Source organism: Macaca mulatta, chromosome 6, assembly GCF_049350105.2.
Source record: "Macaca mulatta isolate MMU2019108-1 chromosome 6, T2T-MMU8v2.0, whole genome shotgun sequence".
Taxonomy (NCBI): Eukaryota; Metazoa; Chordata; class Mammalia; order Primates; family Cercopithecidae; genus Macaca; species Macaca mulatta.
This window is the reverse complement of record NC_133411.1, coordinates 164,344,339-164,370,875: the sequence shown is the minus strand read 5'-3', so window position 1 is coordinate 164,370,875 and position 26,537 is coordinate 164,344,339. Positions and strand designations below refer to the sequence as shown.

The window sequence follows — 26,537 nt, the reverse complement described above, 5'->3', positions numbered from 1 at the left end:
AATGAAATTCAAATAAACTTAGAAATCCAAACATTTTAATTTGCTGTTAGCCACTAGCAGAGTTAATCAGAGCATGGAATCTTAATGAAAATAAGAGTACCTATGCAAATAATGGAAACGGAGTTCTTAATGATTCTTGTTTGTCTGGAATATTAGAATTTAGAGCTGACTCATACCATTTAAATACATACATAATGCATATTATTCATAACTGTCTTTGTGATATTTATTTTAATATTAATTAGGTTGAAAGCTATTTAAAACTAACTAAAACACTAAAAAATATTATAAGTAACATTTATCAATAAGCCATTTTACATCATTTTCTATGTGCAACATACTGTACTAGGTACACTCCTTTAATATAAATCCATAAGAAATATTAATAGTTCCATCCTTGAATAAGTTTGCAGTGTGGTTTGTTATATGTGCCAAAACAGCAACAGCAATAACATAAAAATGACAGTATCATTATGACAAGTATAATGAATGGGAAATCTCCAGCTTTTTTCTCATGTGTTCTTAATATTATGTAATTTTCAAAATATTACAGACTGTTAATGATCTGCATGTTGTTTTTTGCCTACATTGTTGTTGATGCTTATTGACACAAAAATAATGATGAATGATATTAAAACTCAATCTCTTATTAAGAAAAAAAAAAAAAAAAAAAAAACCGGAAAATTTAGGAGACAAGTCTTGCTATGTTGCCCAGGTTAGTCTAGAATGCCTGGCCTGAAGCAACCCTCCAACCTCGGCCTCCCAAAGCACTCGGATTATAAATATGAGCCACCGCACCTAGCCCACAAATATATCTTTCTGTTGAATGAGATCTTTTACCATTATAAAGTTACTTTATCTAATAATGCTTTTATGTCTTAGATTCTACTTTGTCTGATATTAATGTCGCCACATCAGTTTTCTTTTAATAGTAGCACAGTATATCCACCTTCATCCCCTTTTTTCTATATTCTAATGTTTTAGATCTCTCTCATATAAACATTATAAAGTACATTTTTATTAAAAAAATCCTATCTGATAATTGGTTTCTAATAACTGGAGTTTTTGTCCACTTACACATAGGTAGTTAATGATATATTTAGGTTTGAAATCAACCGTCTCATTTTGAGCTTTCTATTTCTGTTTTAGGTTCTTCTTTCTCTCCATTTTTATCTTCTTTTAGAGTAGCTGTTATTATTTCATTATTCCTAACCTCTACCAGTTTTGGAGATTATATCTGTGGCCCCTTTTTGAAATGGCACATTAGAAATTACAATATGAATCCTCAACTTTAAAATATAATATCAGACATTATTCTTCCTTACAGACAATTCAAGTAACTTATTTACCAGCATCTTAGCTTATATGCATTTCTTATGCAATTATTTCTATATATTTTAATTTCACAAGATATAACTATTTTATTAATTTCATTTTAATATCTCTTCTTTATTTTTTCTTGCATCTCAGACTTTCCACCAGTGACCCCTTTCCTTCTACTTGAAGTTTCTTCATTAGAGCTTCCTTTTGTGAGGACCTGATGGTAGCAAACTACCTCCACTTTTGATTGTGTGAAAAAAAAAGTGTTTAATGTTACCTTTATTCTTAAGAGATATTTTAACATAAAATATTGGATGAACAATTACTTTCCTTTATCACATGGAAGATCCTCTGGCTTCTAGCTTCTGTTTTATTGTTGAGACATTGGCTTTCATTCTAGACAGGGGTCAGCAAATTATACGCCTGGCCGAATCCAGCCTACAGCCTACCTCAGCGAAGTTTTACTGTACAGCATCTATGCCCGTTCATTTCCATATTGGCTATGGCTGTCCTCACACTATCATGGGAGAGTTCAGTATTTGTAACGAAGACCACATGGCCTTCAGAGCACAAAGCAACTACTTTTTGGTCATTTTTAAAGCAAGCTTGCTCACCCCTAGTTTAGCAGTCACTCCCTTTGAAAGCCATTTATTTTCTCTGGTTTCTTCAAAGATTTCTCTCTTCCATTTTCTCCATTTTCACTACAGTTTGCCTCTTTCTATTTACCCTTCTGGAACTGTTTAGGGTATCTTGAATTTGTTGACTAATACCTAATATCAGTGCTTAAAAATTCTGAATCATTCTCTCTGTTAGCTATCTATTAGTGCATACAAAATTCACCAATTAGCCGCTAAGACAATAAACATTTATTATATCTCACAGTTTCTGTGGAAAGGAAATCTGGGAGTGATCTGGCTGAGCAGCTTTTGCTCAGGAGCTCTCATAAGGCTGCTTTCACACATCAGCTGAGTCTGTATTCAGTCAACACTGAATGATTGACTGGCATTGGAGGATCCACAATGAATAATTCACATGGCTGGCAAGGTGGTACTGGCTGTTGGTGGAAAGTCTCCATTTCTCTTCAGATGAGCCTCTCCACACAGCATGGTGTCCTCACAAGATGATGACTGGCTTCCCACAGAGCAAGTATTCCAGAAGAGAGACAGAGTAGGCAAAAGATATTCTTTTAATGATGTAGCTTTGGACATAGTATCATTGATACCACATTCTACTCATTAGAAGCAAATCACTAAATCTTGTCTATACTCAAAAAAGAGGTAAATTAGGCTCCATCCAGTAAAAAGAGAAATACTAAAGAATATGAACCAATTTTAAAACCACTCGTTTTGTTGTTGTTGTTATTGAGATAGAATCTCACTCCATCACCCAGGCTGGAGTACGGTGGCATGATCTCAGCTCACTGCAACCGCCGCCTCCTGGGATCAAGCGATTCTCATGCCTTGGCCACCCATGTAGCTGGGATTACAGGTGTGCACCACCATGCCAGGCTAATTTTTGTATTTTTAGTAGAGATGAGGTTTCACCACGTTGGTCAGGCTGGTTCAAACTCCTGACCTCAACTGATCCACCCACCTCGGCCTCCCAAAGTGCTGGGATTACAGGTGTGAGCCATCACACCCGGTCCCCATTATTCTTTATGATATTTTCCCCCACTCCTATTTTCTGTTGCTTCACTTTTTAAAATTTCAATTAAATATAGGTTAAGTTTTCTCATTGTATCTATGTCTCTTACCTTTCCTTCTGTGTTTTTCATCTCTTTTTACTATGTTACACTATAAATAATTTTCTCTGTCCAATCTTTCAATTAATCAATTCTATTATTAACCATATCAAGTCTGCTATTAACCCCATCACTAGGTTTTCAAATTCAGTCATTTCATTTCAAAAAACTTTTTGTTAGTCCCAAAATGAATTGTGTCTACATATTTCATTTGGTTCATTTTCAAATCTACTAAATCACTTCCTACAATATCTTATTTCTTACAAATAACTTCATTTTGCGTTACATTTCTTTAAACATAATTATCAATGTTGTTTCCAGATCTGTCTCTGCTAATATCAATATCTGAAGTCTTTGTGGAATTTTGTATGCTTTCTCTGCTGATTTTTATTTATGGAGGCTAATGTTCTCATATGCTTGAATCTTCAGTTAAATACTAAACAATTTTAGTATTTAAAGAATTGTTTCGTTATGCCCTATACACAGGGAACACTCTGAGTCTACAAACACCTTAAAACCAGCTCAAGATTTGAGATTTTGGGAAAACCCAGAAGATTCAATCCCTGACTGTAACTGCTCAAAAGAGTTTTCCTACTTCTCTCTCTCTCTCTCTCAGTGGTTAGAGACTTTGAGAATTGTAGCTGAGTGTGGTCAGAGGATTGACTAGACTCCTACTTTATGACAAGATGTTTATGTTTGTCCATCTTACGCCAAAGAGTAATCAGATAACATCCTTGAGGGAACACAGTAATTGAATATTAGAACTAAGACTTGAACCAAGGCTCTTATGTTTCTCCTATGCCATACCTGATCTCTACAATCAATAACTGGTAATGTTGGACAGTGATGATTATGGTATTGCCTTTTCTTTCTCTTCTCCCACATCACAGCCTCCAGGGTAATGTCCTACTCAGCAATATCAAGTCATATAAGAGCTTAAGTATGCTGGCAAAAGGAGTTCATCGATGCTGAAGGCAGAAGCTCTGCCTTTTACTATCTAGACTGCCAGCGAACAGAAGTAAAACCTTCAAGTTGAGTAATATGAGGGGTGCTAGCTGACTACTGGGAGAACAATTGTGTACCTTCTAAGACAGGGCTGCCACTACTGCAGAAATATAACAGCACTGTCTATAAAATAACAGGGTATTTTTTCATGGTGCATGTCAGCAGGGCATCTGATTGATACACTGCATTGTTTTCAATCATGGTTTTATGAGGTCCCCATTAAATATTGAAAACCAAGCTATATATTTAGAACAGTAATTAGTCTGAAGCAGCCTCTGTGCCTTATCCCCTTTAAAGTTTTAAAGTAAACCAAAGATGATGAATATTTAATGTACTGTACCTCATTGTCATCTGATAATAAGATTTGTTATAGGGTTATAAAATGTTATGTTAGGTTCTTACAGCACATCATTAATATTGTAAAATGTAGCTGGGCTCCCAGGCAGAGCTGTTTGACAGAAAAACAACAGAAAGATAAGTGATATCTACCATTTTCTCCAAGGGCTTAGAAGACAACCAACTAAGAGGTCAAAAGATGTTTTTAGTGCATTTGATATACATAAAGAGAAAAGAAGGGTGAACACAACGAGGAAAGTAAAAAAGTAAAAGGGAACAACAATAAAAAAAACATACAGAGGAAAGTTCCAAGAACATACAGAAAACAAACAAAAGAGGTAGAGAGGTGATTAGTTGTGGAGAGAATTCAAAGATCAGGTAGAAAGTTGGATGGAATAAACATTAAAGTTCTTTGATACATTTAGATACTAGGATTCCATGTTCCCTTAAAAGGGGATTAGTATATATCATCCCATAATATGCCACTTTGACATAATAATTATTTTGAGCTGCAAGCAACTGGGCCAAATCAGACATAGAAAGAGCTCTCTGTCCTTCCCCATCTGCCTAAAAGCAGGGCATAAATTTTCCTTGTGAAACAGGTGTCCCTTCTTTCCCATATCAGAAAGAGGAGTGCCAAAATAAGTCTATATCAAGAAATATTGCTAAAGAACTCTGATCTACCATTAGTTTCCTCCATATATGTTCTACTCACCTTCCCACAATTTATTGACTCTAGAAGTCCAAACCCCTTTCCTTTGTCTAGTCTCTTCTCCACAATTTATCATCCTTTGTTAAAATTGTATATGAGCCCCAGAGGACAACTGCCTCTTTGGATTTTTCACTTCTTTTCTGTGAAGCCCTCATGTACCTAAAATTAAAAATATTAGCATCAATAAAATATGTGTTTTTTCTCGTTAATTGTTCTTTTGTGGTTTTAATTATCTGACCCCAGTTATGAAAACCTAAATGTGTGGAGAAATAGTTTTTCCTTCCTTACACCTTGTGGTTGAAACAATAGCCACAGGGATCTCATGAGGCAATTTACTCTACCTCATGGATTCTCTGAAAGAATGCTGTAGCCCTCCCAAATGATTATTGCTATCCACAGAGTAAACTCTGATAATAAAATAAGTATTGCTTGACAATAGCAATAGTAAACCAAGATTAGAGTTTAGACATTGTTATTTACTTCCGGTCCATTTCTGTCAACTACATAAACAGGCTAAAGTTCAAAAGTCATATCAAAATCTAATTTAGGGCCATAACTTTCAAACCATTAACATCAGAAGGGACCTTGGCAATCATAACAGTCTATAGTGGTTAGAAGTATGACCTTAGAAGACAAATTCATGTTTCATGCCTACCATACATTAGCTGTGTGACTGTAGACTTCCCAGGCATCATTCTCCTCATCTGTACAGCTTACAGTTGATAATAACTAAGATTATGCAAGTAATGCACTTAACACAATGACTACATGTTTTAAATACTCAATAAATATGAACACTGATGCTAATGGTGAAAAAGAGGAAAAGAAGAAGAAATTATCCAACTTGCTATTTTACAAATAAGAAAATTAAGGCCCAGAGAGGAGAGATAACTTGTTAGAGACAATACAGCCTATTATTGCTGAAACAGAGGACAGAGTCAAAAATCTCTTTTTCACTATAAGCCACAATTTATGGTTCTTATTATGTATCTATTTTGGCATTAGGTGCATTAAGATCAATAAAAAAAGAAATACAAAACATGGTCTTTAATGTCAAGAAATAAGATTTATCTATTGAACACTGGAAGAATATAAAATTTATGCCATGACTAACATTTATTTAATAAATATTATAGAAATTACATATGTCTGCAAAAAGTTAATGAAATTGAGAGAAAAAATTGTATACTATAATGCAAAGTTTAAAAGAAAATAACATTATATGTAGATATGTAAGAAAGGAAAAAAATTAGACCAGAATAAAAGACACCAAAATAATGACAATGATTTTTTTCTCTAAGTGGTTTTCTTCTTCGTCATGCTTTTAACATATTTTCCATAATTTCTACCAATGCACATATTACTTTTTAGAATTATAAGAAAGATATATTTTGTCTCACCAAGGGAACATTACATATAGTGGGAAAAGCATCTATTCACAATAACAACTATAGCATATATAAAATATCGAGAAATACAATTTTAAAGAAGGTTATTAGACCTATATAAATAAAATGAAATAACCCATAAGACAATATTATATTGTACTACCTCCTATAAAAAATTTTCCATAAAATAAAGCTCTTCTAAACTTCATCTAGAATAATTCAAAGACTATAATAATTAGAAAAAAAAATTAAGACTAAAGAAAATACAGATAATTTTTCAGTCATCTGATTGACCAGGCTGAAATAGATGGACAACGCCCAGTGCTGGCACTTTTGGTGGACATGTACTACCTTTCTAAAGGAAAGTTTGGCAGTATGCATGAACATTTTAAGTGGGTATGCTCTCTGGCCTGTTGATTCTCAGTGTTAGTAATTTAAGGGGATAATCAGACGTGCACAGAAAAGCTTGGAGAAGCATTGTTGTGTTCAGATAGAATAAATGAACAACCTGAAAACAACTAAACATGGCCACCATTAATTAAATTACTCAGTAAATAAATCATAGTTCATTCATACGAAGGAATTTTAAGTAGCCACTAAAAACTGTATGGCTCTAAACTCATGGCATTTTGTTAAACAAAAGGGGAGATTACAAAATAACAGGTGTAATATGTAACACTTATGTGAAATTACAAACACACTGAGAAATATTTGGGAAAAGGGTCATTTCACAATGTTGAGATTTTGAGTTTGGGGGTTTTTGTTTGTTTCTTATTTATACTTTTTATTGTTCATTTTTCCCAATAAGCTTGAATCATGTTCATAATCAGAAATAAACTATAAAGCTCATTTCATGTTGGAAAAAAGTAGTACTTTAAGTGAAGAGACAGGAAAACAATAGAGTGAGTCAATGTAATCTAAGGAGAAAATATGAATCTAAATCTTTGTTTTGGTAAATTACTTCAATCTCCTCCTTTGTCAAAACTTATCAAAGAGTCCAGGGAGTTAGTAAGTTGATTTGTTTACAAATGTTCTTTTTCTTCTCTTGAAACTATAGCAATTTTAATGAGCAGGAAAATGTCCAAAAAGGAAGAAAAATGGCTATCCAACTCTGGGTAAGATATGAAGGTAACTTCTCTAGGGTCTTAAGAGAAGGGAAAATAAGAGAATCTGAACCTAAAGTGAGATTTGGAGTCAGTTTGAGAAAGAATATTCAAGCTCAGAATCCCTGGAGATCTTTAAGCAGAGCTAGACCACTACTTGTCGAAGATGTTTTACAGGAAATAGACTTATCAGAGGAGGCATTGGAATAGATGACCTCTGAGTTACATTCCAATCTAAAACTGACTCTGTTTCTCTGTAGCACTTAAAAAAAATAGTTCTCTAAGTACTGATCTGGAAATGTGCCTATAGGAGATTCCTAGAAAATGGCGGATTGAATGCAATTCCTCTACTCTCCTTCTCAATTCAAATCATTTTATCTCATTTATATCAAAGGCTGGGACTCTAGTGGCTGAGTGCAAATTTGCAGGAGACCCAGGGAGCACACAATTTATCAGCCTTTGTTAAAATTATATATAAGCTCCAGAGTGTAACTGCTTCTTTGGGAGAATAAAAGGGAAGGCTTTCTTTGTTATGTACTGGAAAGACATATTAAGACTACTGTCAGAACAAGGAAATAAAGGTTTACTTCTCTTAAGGAAAAAGAGCGAGCGAGAGAGAGAGAAAGCCTTGGGAGAAGGATTTCAACTAAAATGTGCATCTTGGGAATGTTTGACTTACAGAGATCTGTGGACCCAGGGGACAGATAAACAGAGGCCCTAGTGTCTACCAGATCTCTCAGGCTCCTCAAAAATATTTTAACAGGTGAGTGAAGCATTCCCACCCTTCAGGCTGAGTGAGTACAGGAGACAGGAAAGCAGGGAGATGTACTCCAGGTTAACAATACCTCAGAGCAGCGTAGCAGTCAGAGACAGAAAGATCAATCAAAACAAACAAAACACAGAACCAACCTTTGATAGATGCTGGAAGAGACAGATGACAATTTGAAAAGGAAAAAAAGTAAGAGCTTAGGGATATCTGTGTATACTTCATTTACCTTCTACTTTCATTCCTCAAGAGGACTTTCCAGAAATAAAAGAAATAGTTTCCAACTAAATGATTTAGGAGATGAATTAAAGGAGAAGATGTTCAAGATCACTACTGAGACATGATTTAGTGGCCGAAAAAAATTTAGAGTATGAAGAAACACAGAAAAAGATAAAAATCACAAGACAAAAAAGATGAAAATGAATTGGAAGAAGACTATGAGAGATTTAACATACAAATCAAAAGAGCTCTAGAAGATGTGTTTTTTAATTACTATGGATGCATAATAGTTGTACATATTTGTAGAGTACATGTGATATTTTGATATAAGCATACAATATGAAATGATCAAATCAGGATGATCAGGATATTCATCACTTCAAGGATTTATCATTTCTTAGTGTTAATAACATTTCAGTCCTACTCTTTTAGTTATTTTGAAGTGTACAATAAAGTATTGTTAATAATAAGATCAATTGTGCTACCAAACACTAGATCTTATTCTATCTGAGTGTATTTTTGTACACATTAGCCTTTCCCTCTTTATCCCACCTCTCCCTATTACCTTTCCCAGCCTTTGGTAACCATCATTCTACTCACTATCTCCATGAGTTCAGTTTCTTTTTTAGCTCTCACATTTGAGTGAGAACACACAATATTTGTCTTTCTGTGCCTTGCTTATTTCACGTAACATGTTATCCAGATCTATCCATGTTGCTGCAAATGACAGGATTTCATTTTTTTTATGGCTCAATAATATTCCATTGTGGCTATGTACCACATTTTCTTTATCCCTTCATCTGTTAATGGACAAACAGGTTGATTCCATATCTTGGCTATTGTGAATAGTACTGCAATAAAGATGAGTGTGCAAGTATCTCTTTGATATCCCAGTTTTCTTTCTTTTGGATATATATGCAGCAGTGGGATTGCTAGATTGTATGATAGATATAAATAGAGACAACAAGAATTCAAAAAGTTAGAGGGATGGAGTTAAATTGTAGAGTCTTTTGTTTGTTTTTGTTTTTCTGATTTCAAGTTTATTAAAACTTTAGCAGTACAAATTATCCAGATTGCAGATTATCAAAAGATCAACTCAGTGAAATCCACATTAAAAAAAGGGGCAAACATAAAACAACCCAAAAACAATGAAAAGGAACAACATAAAGAAGATTCACTAGCAAGTCTCTCAAACTTAAAATTCAAAACAGAATGGAAATAAGTTTATATAACTCATTCATCCACTTTTGTCTTCATCTGTTTCAGGGCTTGATTCATGATCACATTTTTTATTTCTTTCATGTACACGGTCAATTTCTTGACCCTTTGATTCTTGGTTTTCTTTTTCCACTGAGGATCTGATCTTCTCATCCTCCTTATTTTTCAATGTGGAGGACTTTAATTCATTGTTCTGACTGCTTTGTTTTATTTTTGAGAAGGGACTTTGATCTATACCAGCCTTTTTTCCCCCTGCTATTATTTGAGGTTATTACGATCACGACTTTTACGGTACATTCTTTTCTCACTGTGTGAACTCTTACTTTTCTGTGTGAACTCTTACTTTCTTGGTTTCTGTATTTTTCTTGGTTTCTGTTTTTACCTTCTTCTCTCTCTGAGCTCCGTGGGTCTCTCCTCCTTCTCCTCCTATCTTTACTTCTTAATCTTCCTGGTGGTGTTCTTCTCCCTCAGCTTTGTGACCATCCTCTTCTCCCGTATTCCTGTTCTCTGTATCTATGGTACTCCTTTCTTCTGCTGCAATCTCTGTCATGGCTTCTTGATCTCATTCTTCTTTTTCTGTGCCTACTTCTGCTTTGCTCTCCTGTTCTGCTATTATAACTGTGTTTATGTTGAGTTACATCACATTCTCTACTCCTGGATTGTGTATATCTATCCTTTTCCTTAGTTTTACTATGATCATGCTCATTACTCTTTGATGCTAACTGTTTAGACTTCTCTTTACTTCTACCCCTTTCCTGATCTTTTCCTTTAGAATCAGGCTGCTTTACTTTTTCTTTAACATTCTTATGATCCCTTCCTTTGCTCCTTGATCTCATCCTCTTTTCCTCATGTCTATTATGTTTTGAATATCCTTCTTTACTCTTTGATTTCTCTTTGCTCTTACTCTTAATTTTAGATTTGTCCCTTTACTTTGTTTGTATTATATTTATCATCTTTTTCTGAATTTCTTCTGATGTCTCTCTTTGCTGTTAGATTTACAGTCTGTAACTTTATTTTCCTTTCTATTTTTTCTGTTTGGACTCTCAAATACATTCCTGTGGTTAGTTATTTTTCTCTCTTTTACTCTAACTGGACTTCTCTGATTTTCTTTTATTTCACTCAGCTCACTCTTATCCCCTTTGATCCATCTTTCACCACTTGATACCCTCATTCTTTGAGCTCTCTGCATCTCTTGCCTCCAATGTGCAGGAGTCTCACTAAGGCTGAAACAGTCCCTTGATCTGGATCTGGAAGAGTTTGATAACACCTTGATCCTCTTCCTTTAATTTTCCTGCCAGATCTAGTAACTAAAAGTCATCTCTGGTATGAAGCAGGCTGGGAGTTAGATGGATTACATTCTCTTTCTCTTTCTCCCTCTCTGGCTTTTCCTTTCCATTTCATCAGCTTTAGGAGGGCTTTTTCTCATTAGGAATCTATTTTCAGGTACTCTCTCTTCTGGACAGACAGTAGACTGGGGTTGTGCTTTAAGATTTTCAGCTTCACTCTCACTAGATGCACTCTTCTTGCTTTTCTTTCACTTCTTCTTTTCCTTCTTGTGTTTTTGGGATTTTTTCCGATTTTTTTTTTTTTTCCTTTTCTTTGATTTCTCTTCAGAAGCACTTTCGGAATCACAGGAATCAGGTGAGAACTGAGAATCACTTGAGCTATCTTGGTCACTAGATGAGGAGGAGGAAGATGATGATGATTTATACCTTTTCTTTTCTTATTTCTTAACTTTAGATTTGGGAATCACCTCTCCACAACTAAGTATCTGTACCTCTGTAAATGCTTTGCTAGCGGCATCCGTCTTGTGGTTTTCTCTCTCTTACAACTTCTTGGCTAGAGATTACTTGTCCAAAAACAACATGACACCCATCTAAATGAGAAGTTGGTTTCATTGTTACGAAGAACTGTAAACCATTTGTATCCTTCCTTCTGTTGGCCGTTGACAAGAGAAATTCTTTGTTGTTTTTGACAGCAAAATTCTTGTCTTCAAAAAATCCTTCTTAGGTAGATTCCCCTCCTCGTCCATTTCCTTCACTGAAGTCACCACCTTAAACCATAAAGTCCTTGACAACTCTGTGAAAGAGACAACTCTTACAATGTAATGGCTCTGAGTTGATTTCTCTGTCCCCTTTTCACCTGTACAAAGACAACTAAACTTCTCACTTGTTTGGGGGCACACATCAGAAAATAATTCAAAGACAACTCTTCCAGCAGGTTGTTAATGACAATGTCAAAAAAAAAAAAATCGAGGACATTGAAACTTTATTCCCATGGCTCCAATACTTAATCTTCAAATGAAGAAAAGACCAAAAAAAAACAAGGACAACCGATCCCTTTTCTCCTGTGCCGGTAGAGTTTCCTCTTCTTTGGTCCAGTCCTTTAAACCGTTTCATATCTACCCCTGCCAGAAAAGGAGCTAAAGCCCGCTAACTGCCTCCCTCCCTGACAGTTCAGTCCTAATTGTTGAGGTGTTTTTGTTTTTTGTTTAGTTTTCTCTTTATTTGCTTGTTTTTCTATTCTTTGTAATCAGAGTGGTCATCAGTTTAAAACAATTGATTGTAAGATGTTATTTGCAAGCCTCACATTAACCACAAAACAAAACCATGTAATACACACAAAATAAAAAGCAAGAAATTAAAACATACTGTCAGAAAAAAATTACTTTTATACAAAGGAAGTCAGGAGAAAAGGATAAAAGAAAGAGAGGATCAACGAAACAACCAGAAAGCAAATAAAATGGCAGTGGCAAGTCCTTGATTATCAATAATAACACTGAATAGAAATGGGGTAAATTATAAATTAATCAAAAGACATGAAGAGGCTGAATAAGTTACACACACACACACAAGACCCGACTATATGCTACCTACAGGAAATTTACTTCATGTATTAAAACAGAGATGGGCTAAAAATAAAGAAATAGAAAAAGACAATTCAGGCAAATGGAAACTGAAAAAAGCAGTATATCTACTTATCAGACAAAGTAGATTTGAAGACAAAAACTGTAAAAAGAGATAAGGTCCTTATATAAAGGGGTCAGTTCATCAAAAGGGATTTAACAATTGTAAGTACATATGTGGAAAATATTTGCATTTGAAATACAAATAAAAGGAGTCTCAGAAAAGGAAGAAAGGTAAAAATTTAAAAATTTTTAAAAAGACTGAAAATCTATAACTTTAATGAATTTCTAATCAAAATTTAAACAGGGTTTCCATAGAAATAGAAAAATGGATTTTAAAATTTATACAGAAATGCAAACACTTTGGAATAATTAATGAAAATTCTAAATAAATGATGAAGACTACTCAAATGAGAACAACCAAAGTGGATTCATTTGGAGCTTGCTATAGTAAGAGAGGCAGCCACTACCACTTGTTTTTGGCAGAAATACAAAGCAGGCAAGGCAGTTGGAATAGCTATAACCATTATAATAGCTAAAATTAAAAAGCCTGAAAATAGCATGCATTGGTGAGGATGTAGAACAAATAGAACTCTTATAACACAGCTGGTAGGAATGTAAAATAGTACAACCACTTGGATATCAGTTTGGTAGTCTCCTAAAAGTTAAACTTAAACTTACTGTACTGCCCAACCATTCTACCTCTAAATAGTTAACAGAATTAAAAATATATTTGCACAAAACATCATACATAAATGTTCATAGCCAATTTATTTGTAATTGCTAATCATTAGAGATAATTAAAATGTCTCTCAACAGATGCATAGTGTGAAAGGAAAATAAATCTTGGGGCCCCAAAATCACTAAGCTAAAGGAAAAAGTCAAGATGGGAACTGCAGAAGGCAAACCTGCCTTCCCATTCTATTTAATCACCCTTCTGCTCACTGAGATCAATGTATATGTGATTGCCTCCTTTGGATAGGCTAATCAGAAACTCAAAGAATGCAACCATTTGTCTCTCACCTACCTGTGACCTGGAAGCCCATCCCTGCTTCCAGTTGTCCTGTCTTTCCAGACCGACCCAGTGTTCATCTTGCATATGATGATTGACTTCTCATGTTTCCCTAAAATGCATAAAACCAAGCTGTGCTCTGACCATCTTGGACACATGTTGTTAGGACCTCCTGAGGCTAAGTCGCAGGCACACATCATCAACCTTGGCAAAATAAACTTTCTAAATTAACTGAGACCTGTCTCAGATATTCAGGGTTCACAATAGATAAACAAAATGGGATATTTTCATCCAATAGAACATTCTTCATTAAACAAAACAATCCACACAGATAACAAACAAATTCTGAATTAAAGGATCTGAATTAAAGAATTTACATGGCACATACTCTAAAACTGACCACATAACTGGACATAAAACCATTCTCAGCAAATGCAAAAGAACTGAAATCATACCAAACACTCTCAGGTCACAACACAATAAAAATAGAAGTCAAGACAAAAAAATCACTCAAAACCATGCAATTCCATGGAAATTAAACATGTTCCTGAAAGACTTTTGGGTAAATAATGAAGTTAAGGCAGAAATCATAAAGTTCTTTGAAAATAATGAAACAAAGATACAACATACCAGAATCTCTGGGACACAGCTAAGATGGTGTTAAGAGGGAAATCATAGCACTAAATGCCCACATCAAAAAGTTAGAAAGATCTCAAATTAACAACCTAACTTCACAACTGAAAGAATTAGAAAAGCAAGAACAAATCAACCCCAAAGCTAGCAGAAGGTGAAAAAGAACAAAAATCAGAACTGAACTGAAAGAAATCGAGACACAAAAAGTCATTCAAAAGATCAACAAATCTAGGAGTTGGATTTTTCTGAAGAGATGAATAAAAGACACATACAAAATTAACTTCTAATTTACAATTACAAGGTAAAGATAGAACAGAGGGGGGAAGAAAGAAAAACAAATTCTGCAAGAAAAAGTAGGTGACTTTATACATAATCTCATGGTAAAGCAGATTCCTTTATCTAAAACTAGAAAATAAAGTGTTCTAAAAACCATTTCTAGCCATATAAAAGTTCAAACATTTATAGCAAAAGACATAATCTTAGTCCATTCAGGCTGCTATAACAGAATACCAGAGATTGGGTGCTTTATAAACAACAGAAATTTATTTCATACAGTTCTGGAGGCTGGGAAGACCAAGATCATGGCACTGGCAGATTTGGTGTTTGGTAAAGGCCCATGTCCTAGTTCACAGAGGGTCATGTTTTCACTGTGTAATCACATGGTGGAAGGGGTGAACAAGCTCTCTGGGGCCTCTTTTATAAGGGCACAAATCCCATACTTAATGGGACTTGATACATTCCCAAAGGGCCCATCTTCAAATATCACCACCTTAGAGATCTGGTTTCAACCTAGGAATCTGGAGGGATGCAAACATTCAGTCCATAGCAAACACTATAATCAAATTCCAATGCTGAAAAGTGAAAATGGGTGCCTGCAATGTATTTTTAATCTCTTTTACATTGACAAGAAGGAAAATTTCCAAGAGAAAAGTATATGAGATTGTGAATAGGAATTCACAAAAGGACAAATCCAAGTAGCCAATAGAATATAGAAAAAGGCTTAAAATCTGCACCAGTCAGGAACATGTGAACAACTAATCCAACAATGAGTTATGATTTTATAAACATTATACTGGCAAAAGACCAATAACAGTTCTTACTAGTAGAGACTTGGGAAGGAAACGTTTATTCTTGCACACTTCTGGTAAAATGTAAATTATTCCTGTTTCTGGAATACATTCTAGAAACATTTATTACAATTAAAAATATATACACTCTTGACTCAGTAATTCTACTCTTGGGAATTTGTCCCATAAAAATAATAGTTTCACTACATAAAGATATATTTTTAATGATGTTTGATGCAACATTGTTTGAAGTGGGGGGGAAAAGGAAGATAAAACAAACACCGAACAAAAAAATCCACCAATTGAAGAAAGGTTGACAAAATTGTAACCATTCACACCATAAAATAGTATGCTGCCATGATAAGTAATCAGTTAGAACTTCAACAAGATTTCACTGATGAAAACGAGATCCAGAAAAGTCTGCGTGTCAGTTGAGAATGTGTTTGATTGTAAAGAAAAGAAAACTCACTGATCATGGTTTAAGCAAATTGGGGTTTATTTTGGAAATCCAAAGGTCAGCAGTTGCTGGTATTAATTCAGCCACTGAAGATGCTATCAGGCACTCAGCCTGGTATTTCCATCATGCCACCATTAACATTATAGCTTTTATCATCACATGTGTCTCATCAAGGTCCAAAGATTATATTGTCATTTTGGGTTTTATTTCCACTTTCCAAAAAGGATCAAGGGACAACAACAACAACAACAACAGTCAAATTTATCCCATTTATTAAGAAAGAAAACTTTCCTAAAAATCCTTGCAACAGATTTCCTCTTGGGTATCCAGCTCAGGGACATTTGCCTATCCTACCCCTCAGCACCAAAGATGTTTGCTGTGACTTCAAATGTTAAGCTTTCCAGCCTCTATTAGTAAAGGAAGGGTCAGGAAAAGATATTTTATAATTTGCATATATTGTAAAAATATATTTGTATACTATAATCTTATTTTTATAAATCAATGACAAAATTCTATGAATATACATATGTATTTTTATCTATGATTATATGAGCTTGAAGGAAAATATAGACATATACACACTAAGCCTTTATGTGGATTTCCTCAAGATAGGTAATATGGATAGAGAAGGCATGAAGAGAGAAAGCAAGCCAAAAAAAATTGTTAACTACGATGTGATCTTATGCATGCATTTAAATAAGATATATATATAAATATTTATATATATTTTAAAAATGTTTCCAATGTATCTTTAAAGATAGTAATTTACATCACAGTATGCATAATGAGGAATATTTCATTTGTTATAAAATACATAAACTTATATGTGCCTGGAAAAATAATATCCAACATTCATTGAGCTCTTACTTTGTGCCATACATATTTATACAAATGACTTACCTATTTTAATCCTCTCAACAATGCTATAAGCAACTGGTGTTATCCCCACTTCACAGATATGAAAACTAAGGCTTAAAGGAGTTCAGTGGCTCACCCAAATAACACAACAGGTGAGTCAAAGAACATACATAATATTAACATCGCTCACCTCTGGAAGTGGAATAAGGATAGGTTTGGGGAAAGAGGAAGAGAGGTATACACTTTTCCCTTTATTTATATAGAACATTCTCACGATTTTTTGATGAGTTTGTGTTTTATAAACAAGTTGAGATTTTTAAAAAAATTGCAGCCAATTTTATCCCATTTATTAGGACCTACACTTAACCATAGAAGTGAGGAAAGTTTATTTCCTTTTCTATACCATTTCTATATTTAAATTTATTTTCTCCACTTACTTCCCTATATCATTTTTTCTTTACTTTTATTTCTGCCTCCTAATAAAATTGTTTAGTCTCCTCAATATTTCTCCAATTCTCATCTTCAAAGTAAGATAAATTATATTTCCCATTCCCTCACGCGCACAGAAAGAAATCCTAGGGAGAAGAACAGACACCAAGCTCTCTTCTCAAGCTTACAGAGGATTACACATGTCAGAGAAATTCATTTTGATGTAAAACAGATCCGAATGCAAACTCCAGAGAACTGAACTGTCAAGCATTATTTGAGAAGGGTGATCAGGCAATGTGTCTGGGGTCCCATCAGATAGAATTCATTGTCATACATGGTAAGAAGGAAACAGAACTAAGGTAGAAAATGTGGATACCCTCAAAGTCCCTATATTAAACAGAGATTGGAATGCTACACTCCAGTGTCAAATCCCACAACAGTTCGGAGAAACATTTCAACTCAGAGAGAGAAAATCTCTTCAGCCTCTTAAGTCACTAGATCCCTGCCTCTGCTTAGCTCCTGACTTTGAGCATGTTCCAAGCTTCTGTTGGAAATTGCAATGGGGAGTGGATTAAGCACAGCTGGGCTTTCACACTTAAACCTTGAGCATTAACGGTTCAGCAAGGCAAGGTTTTCCCATTAGAACTACTGCACTTCCAAGTCCAAACTATTGATAAGCTCCCAAGTTTAGTCCATCTGTAAGAAATATGCAAGCATGTTGCCCATAAACTAGAGCACACATCTTAAAGTGGAATCAGAGTCAAGGAAAACAGCCAAGTGGAAACTGCCTTGACTAAACAAATAGTATTTCTCACACATTGCTGAGGTAAAAAGAATAAAAGTTTTCTCAACACTAACTTATCACATACAGTAACAATTGAACATTTAAGGGATGGGAGAGATCACCATTAAATGAAACTCTTTTTTAAACAGACTCCAAACACACACACACACTCACACACACGTTAATATTCTCCTCTTAATAAAATAATATCTAGAATGCATTTTCAAAAAGTTTGACAATTTAGCTTCAATTCATTATTATTATAATAAATGCATAGAGATATTCTTATTCATAGTGGTGTCAGTTTTAAAAATCTTACTATTTTTAGAACTTGTTCAAAGATGCTGAGTGAGATTTCATCCTAGCTTGGAACATCTAGGGGTTCATATTTTCCTTCATAGCTTTTACCTTCAAATGTACCTGAATTCTAAAAAGACCACAAGAAGTGAGATTTAGAAAACGGGAAACATTCCATAAAAGTATTACTAAAATAATCTAAAATTATGTTTCACTAGCGTAAAGGGAAATCCACTAAGACTCGCCTAGAGGCCAACATTTCTCCATTGTTACTAACATTTTCTAGGAATAACTTTTAATAATTTAGGTTCCCTGTGAGTGGTCTTTTCATGGGATAACGGAAGGGAAGGCATTGAACACTGAAAAGAGAGGTAAATGAACTCAAAGACAAGCACAATAAACATGTGCTGATAAAGAGAAGGAATTTTTCCTTTTTAGAAGAAAAATAACAGTAGGAAAATAACAATAATAATAGAAATTAGAAATTAAATTGAATAGACAAAGCTTGCCAATATTTAGTTACCCACCATGGGCTAGTTATGACACCAAGTGTTTTCCTTGTAAACCTCACATGAACACTTTTATTGCTTCCATTTGGAATATGAGAAAACTGGGTCTGAGGGAGGAGCTTGCCCTTGGTCACATAGCTAGAAAGTAGCATAGGTGAAATAAAATACCTATCCTGTCTGATTCTAAAGCCTTGCTTTGAATCACCTGAGAGAAAGAGATGCTGCTTAATATTAGCTACAGAGATAAACAGGGTAGAAAATAGTTGTACAACATATGTGCAAGAGAAGGAGAGGAGAGTTGAAAGCTGAGGAAGGAGGATTAAGGGAGAAGAGGAGAGGGGAAGAGAAGGGAAAAGAGGGAGAGAACAAAATAGTCACCCAGGGATGATAGGGACTACATTGTTTTTCAAGCTAGATTTTCCTGTTTGTACCCCTCAACTACCAAACTGATTCAAAGCTCTCTTCTTACCTTATACACTTCTGAATCTTATACCACAGATAATTCAGAATCTTTGCTAATGAACCAAAACTGGAGAAGAAGCCAAGCTGTGAGATTCAAGCTCCAGATATCCAAAGGTGGATTGATATTCAGTTGTTGCTAATTAAACTTAACCTAGGAGATATATCTCCAGAACCTAGCTCAAAGTTTGTAGAACCATGACCATAGAGGGCTGTAATTTCACGATGACCTATTCTGTCAATTTTACCTAAAAAAAATAGGGCACTAAGCCACTATATCCTGCCCTTAAATTCTCATCATCCCATTGGAAACGTAACAGAGAAGCTGCGCTTATAGGACCAAGCAACATAAAATCTATGGGGCCAAGACTTTCTGTAGCATAGTAGCCAGATCAGTTGTGTGTTTCTTTGTTTTGTTTGCAAGCAGTAAAACTGGCTCTGGCTAACTGAAGCAAAGCAGCTTTAGTGGTAGGATATAGGATCATTTGAAAACTTAAAAAATCTCTAAAGAGCCAATCTTAGGGGGAAAAAAGAAGCAGAGATCCAAGCAGCAGGAACTAATCAACAATTAAGGTGACAACACTACAAAGAATCAGCTGCCATCATCTTTTCATCCTGGCATCACTGAACTCTATAATATTTGAAGTCCTCAAAATGAGAAGTGAGTTAGCCTTATTTGGTTCTCTTACTGATCTCTTGGCTAGGGCAACTTAATTGACAGTTCCATCAATAATATGAACACTGGGGAAGAGACAGTTATACAAAGGAAAACTGGGGACAGAGTTCTCAAAAGGGGGGTGAGGTGAGAAACCAGTGTTTTAAGTACAGGGAAAAAAATCCACTCCAGTATCCCAGTGCTTTGATTTCCCTTAGGGATCTGGATTCTCTCATTCATTCATGTGCATGTATGTGCATGTATGTTCTTTCTCTCTGTCTCTCTTCCTCTCTCTCTCTCTCTCTCTCTCTCTCTCTCAAGACAGGGGTTGAGCAAGAAGTGATAAAGAAAGGAACATGCAGAAAGAGGGATGACTTTCAAAAATATCCAAGGCAACTATTCTGGATGAAAATAATGAGCTTGTGGCATTTTTTTTTAGGTTTTTCAGCCCTTTTTGGTAGAGCAGTTTTAGGTACACAACAAAATTAATAAGGATTAATAAGGAGGGACAGATATTTCCTATATAACATCTGCCCTAGCACATGCATAGCCTCCCCCATTATCAACATCAGCCACCAGAATGGTACATTTGTGAGCCAGTATTATACTGACACATCAATATCACTCAAAGTCCATGGTTTACCTTAGGGTTCACTCTGTGTTGTGCATTCTATGAGTTTGGACAACTATACAATGACATGTAGCCATCACTACAGTATCATATAGAATACTGTCATTTTAAAAATCTTCTATGCTCTCCCTACTTAACCCTCACAACCATTGACCATTTTACTATCTGCATAGTTTTGCCTTTAAAGAATGTCATATAGCTGCAATCATACAGTATGTAATATTTTCAGGTTGGCTTATTTCATGTAGTAATACCCTTTGAAGTTTCCTTCTTATCTTTTCATGGCTTGATAGCTCATTTCTTTTTAGCATTGAGTAATACTCTATTGTCTGGATATACCACAGTTAATTTATCCATTCACCTATTGAAGGACATTTTAGCTGCTCCTGGGTTTTGGCAATTATGAATAAAACTGCTACAAGTATCTATGTGAAGGACATAAGTTTTGTGTGGACATAAGCTTTCAACTCATGAGTAAATATAGAAGCAGTCAATTGCCAGCTTGTATAAGAGTATGTTAGTTTTATAAGAGACTGCCAAAATGTCTTCTAATGTGGCTGTAACACTTTCCTATCAGCAATGTATAAGAGTTCCTGTTGCTCCGTAGCCTTGTCAGCATTTGGTGTTGTCAGTGTCCCACATATTGGCCATTCTAGTAAGTGTATAGCAGTATCTCATTGTTTTAATTTGCATTTTCCTGCTGACATATGATGTAGAGCATCTTTTCACATGTTATTTGTTATTTGTATAAATTTTTAGATGAAGAGTCTGTGATGGTCTTTGGCCCATTCAGACAATTTTAAAAGACTTTTTGAAATGGTATAATAATGGCAGAAATGTTTATTTTTGACACCTTAAAATAGCTGTTTTAAGAAAATGAATTTTGATGAATATGAAGCCCTTTAGTCTGCTGGCACCTTGACATGCAAATCTGGGAGAAGTTATAGAGAGCGTGGAGTTTGTAATAGAAGACAGTTTGAAGAGCTGTGGAATGAGAATGTGCAATTGGAAATCAAAAAGTATATTTTGTTAGCAGCAAACCCTGGACTGCTCAAGACATGTACACTGAGACTGCCCTTTAGAGAAAGCCGTTTATGGTCTATGTGCCAAAACAAAGTGAGAGAGGTGATAACAAAGCAAAACAAGATAGAAAAGTGAAATAGTAGAACACACAGATCCAGAGCAGTCTATACGGAAGCATGGGAAACAGGATTAACAGAATAGCTGCCTTGACAGCTACTGGTCTTTCAAGTCCAGTTCATGTCCCTCTGGAAGAATGGTGAAATTTCCAGGCCTTGGGGAAAAGATATACCCATGATAAATCCTTCTATAATTGAGCCAGATGGATCGGTTTCTGGTTTACTGCTATTAAAACAATTCCAGTATAAGACAAATACCCTTAGTCAATTTTGCAGCAAAAGTTCATGTCCTGGCCAGGAATCCCAGGAGGCTGGATGCCTGCCAAGATGGGTCATTTGACACAAAGGAAGGAGAGACCTGCAAAGGAACCCTGCTATGGCAGCTTTAGCATCAGGAACTGTGGGGATGAAGATATGAGCATTTGCCAACTCGGGCAAATAATAATTATAAACAGAGATCTGAAACTTGCAGTTCTGGCAGGCATTCCATTACTAGCCTCACAGTCTGTGTTGGGTGAATTGTGACACTCCTACCAGCCTCCCTCCGATTGTGAGCAACCGAGTGATGAGGATACTTGTCACTACTTTTCACAGCTCATGAGTGGTGAGCGATTACTGTGATTAACAAGGACACTGGGTTCATTCGCATGATTAACTTGCAGCTTTGGACAGTGAGGAATTATGGTGATTAGCGATTCAGACTGATTAAAAGTTCATTGGCTAAGGCAAAACCTCAGCTAATGGGGAAAAAGTGATGGAGAGGGGCATGCCCACTGCATGGGGAGTGGATGCTGATATAGAGCCACTAACATGAGAAGCAGAGGACAGACATCAATTGTCATTAATTTGGTTGCATCCACAATGACCCATAATAAACTGACCTTCCCTGACAGAGAGAAAAGGGAAGAGAAAGCAATTATTAACAAAAGAGTATTTTTTAGTTTGGGGGGAGGATGGATTAAAATCCTCTTTATCCTGAGAAAGTAAGATTAACTTTAAAACATTTCCATTAACTCTATTTTGGCCAGATTCAAGGATAGTTGAGTCTAAGAAATGCAGGTATATGAAACTGAAAAACTGAACTGAAAAGACTTGGCATAGTGGTTAGTAACCTAGGCTCTGGGATCAGATACATCAAGGTTAATTATCTTCTACTTACCAGCTGTGACCTTGTGAAGTTCACTCAGTCTGAAAAACATCAGTAACTCTAAACACTGAATTGCTAAAAGACTCAATGAGAAAAATATTTAGAAATGTGCCTAGCATACAACCCTCAAGAAATATTATTTTTAGGAACCACAAAAACAATCTAGAAATCATTTTGTCATTCATTGCAAATCCAAGGGATTCATATACTTTTATGTGCCCATTGAAGTCTGTATCACTTAGGCATACTTACCAAATTTACAGTTGATATGATACTGTGAAAAATATTCAATTGAAATGGATAACAAAATTGAGATCTCAAATGTTCTTAATTATCTGAGATAATAATCCAACTCTAACATAATGAAAATTGAATTCTGTAACTTATTTCACATCAGTCATCATACTCAGTACTGGGCATATAAAGATGATTAAGAAGGGGGCCATGCTCTCAAAATGCTCAAGGTTCAGTTGGAGAGTGTCTTAGTCCATCTGCATTGCTATAAAGGAATACCTGGGGCTAGGTAATCTATAATGAAAATAGGTTTATTTGGCTCACAGTTCCACAGGCTGTATAAGAAACATTGCGCCAGCATCTGCTTCTGATGAGGGCCTCAGGCTGCTTCCATTCGTAGTGGAAGGCAAGCCAGTATGTGCAGTGAGAAAGGAAATGAGAGAGAGAGAGGGAGGAGGTGCTATGCTCTTTTTAATAACCAGCTCTTTGGGGAATGAACAGAGGTGGAACTCACTCATTATTATGAGGATGTTACCAAGCCATTCATGAGGGATCCACCTACATGACCCAAACACTTCCCATTAGGCCCCAACTTCAATACTGGGGATCAAATGTCAATGTGATATTTTGAGATGTCAAACAAACCATACTCAAACTATAGCAGAGAGAGATGCACACACCAACAAAGGCAATCCCCTTGTATAAGCATAGTCACAAGGCCATTCCAGAGAAAGGAGTATGTAATCTTCTACAGGATGGGAGGAAGAGAGAAATCGAGGGAGTTTTATCTCATCTGAATTTCAGGCAGAGAAAATACAATATGCAAAGAAATGAAACGTTAAATGACATGTCATATTTGAGAGACTATAGTAGAAAGAGAGAAGTGGTAAGTGAATGGAGAAAACAAGAGAGAAATATATGCTGGGAAAGATATTGAGAGACGTCAAGTGCCATGTTAAAGAATGTAGGTGTTATCTTGAAAGGTACAAGAGAGGAGTTAAGTAGTCGATTCAAAAAATCTATTTAGTAAGCACCTTCTCTGTGCTAGACATTGTCATAGTAAGCACCTTCTGTGTGCTAGACATTGTCACTTAGAATGTATCTGGTAGCAGACAAGATTTCCTGACCTCCTGGGACTTATATTCTAATGACAGAGAGGAATAATATTGAGCATATAAATAAATTTTAAAACTTTTTTCCAAATAGTATTAGGTGCTACCAAATATGCTGCAAAGAAAGTATAATAGGGTAAAGAAATAGTGATGTGGACAAGGATGCTACTTGAGCCAAGGTGGTCTAGGAGTGCTTCTCTCAGGAGGTGACATTTGAGCTGAGGTGTGAATAACAAGAAAACCAAACCAGGCAAAGATTTGGAGACACAACAGTTCGAAGTGTAGAAAAAGAAAAGTAAACTACTCACTCTTTTAAGAAAGTGAGAAGAAGGCAATGAGTTTGAGGCCTGTGAGGAAAGGATGGTAGGAGTTACAACTAGAGAAGAAGGAAGTCAGGAGCCAGATATTGTAGGCCAGAAATTCTCCCTGAGAGCCATCAGGCTAGCCATACCTATGGACATTTCTGAGACTCTGTCAGGGTGGGTTTTTTGTTTGTTTCTCAGTGACAACGACAGAAGCTCCTTCCTGGATTTGAGAAAACACAAAACAGAACTGCAAGGGTTCCTGTAGCACACAGGAAAGTCTACATATCAGAGTTGTGATTCATCTTATATGACTTTCTAATGTCCCACTAAACACTTATTTAGATAAAATGCCAGCTGATAGTTATCCAATCCTAAAATCTAACTTCATTTTAAATCAGTGCATTTTTTAAACTAAAGATATATTAGTCCCCAACTTTTCCAAAAACACAAATGCCTTATAAACTGAGGGAATATTAAACATAGTTTTGTTCTGAACATTACCAAAAACATTTTGGGATATAATGTCACCATAGCAATGCTGCTTGAGGTGTTTGAGTTACTAATCAAAACACAAACAGACCTGTATCAATCTGCATTTGTTGCTCACATGTTCCTAGTGACTTTATCTATAGGTGCAAGTATTTATTTACTTACATCTTCTAGTGTAATTATGCCTATGTATGTACATGCTGAATATATATTGCATTATTATAAACCATTTTCCTTCTATTTTGCATTATATGAAACTAGGACATTATTTCTATTTGCGAATTCATGATCAGATAGGTTATATTATCTGTAAGTTTATTATGAGAGTGAAGTGGGTGAATAAGAATATTTGTTCATAAAATGAAGCTGTTGGCTCTGACAGAGCTGAGGACCACTATAGGTCATGGCAACGACAGTGGATTTTATTCTAAGACCAATGAGAAATTCAGAGAATATTTTAAAAGGAAGTGTTGTGATCTGATTGGCAGTTTTAAAAGCTCAAATGTCAGTGCCCAAGATGGCCGAATAGGAACAGCTCCAGCCTCCAGCTCCCAGCATGAGTGACACAGAAGACAGGTGATTTCTGCATTTTCAACTGAGGAACCAGGTTTATCTCACTGGGTCATGTCGGACAGTTGGCACTAGTCCACGGGTGCAGCCCGAACAGCGAGAGCTGAAGCATGGTGAGGCATCGCCTCACCTGGGAAGCTCAAGGGGGAAGGGAATTCCTTTTCCTAGCCAAAGGAAATTGAGACTCAAAACACCTGGAAAATAGGTTAACTCCCACCCTAATACTGTGCTTTACCAAGGGTCTTAGCAAATGGCACATCAGGAGATTATATCCCACGCCTGGCCCAGAGGGTCCAACGCCCACAGAGCCTCCCTCATTGCTAGCACAGCAGTCTGAGATCTAACTGCAAGGTGGCAGCAAGACTGGGGGAGGGGCGCCTACCATTGCTGAGGCTTAAGTAGGTAAACAAAGCCACCTGGAAACTCGAATTGGGTGGAGCCCCCCACAGCTCAAGGAGGCCAGCCTGCCTTTGTAGACTCCTCCTCTGGGGACAGGGCATAGCTAAACAAAAAGCAGCAGAAACCTCAGCAGAGTTAAATGCCCCTGTCTAACAGCTTTGAAGAGAGCAGTGGTTCTCCCAGCATGGAGGTTGAGATCTGAGAATGGACAGACTGCCTGCTCAAGTGGGCCCCTGACCCCTGAGTAGCCTAAATGGGAGACATCCCCCACTAGGTGCAGACTGACACCTCACACCTCGCACGGTGGGGTACACCCAGAGACAAAGGTTCCAGAGCAAGAATCAGACAGCAACACTTGCTGTTCAGCAATATTCTACCTTCTGCAGCACTCGCTGCTGATACCCAGGCAAACAGGGTCTGAAGTGGACCTCAAGCAAACTCCAACAGACCTACAGCTGAGGGTCCTGATTGTTAGAAGGAAAACTAACAAACAGAAAGGACACCCACACCAAAACCCCATCAGTATGTCACCATCATCAAAGACCAAAGGCAGATAAAACCACAAAAATGGGAAAAAGCAGGGCAGAAAAGCTGAAAATTCAAAAAATCAGAGTGCATTTCCCCGTCCAAAGGAACAC

At 36.1% G+C, this 26,537-nt stretch overlaps 1 pseudogene; it reads right to left on the bottom strand.

Moving 5' to 3' along the window:
* Positions 1-9,780: 9,780 nt before the first annotated feature.
* On the bottom strand, positions 9,781-12,227 carry LOC715142 (peptidyl-prolyl cis-trans isomerase G pseudogene; annotated as a pseudogene).
* Between the last annotated feature and the right edge of the window lie 14,310 nt (positions 12,228-26,537).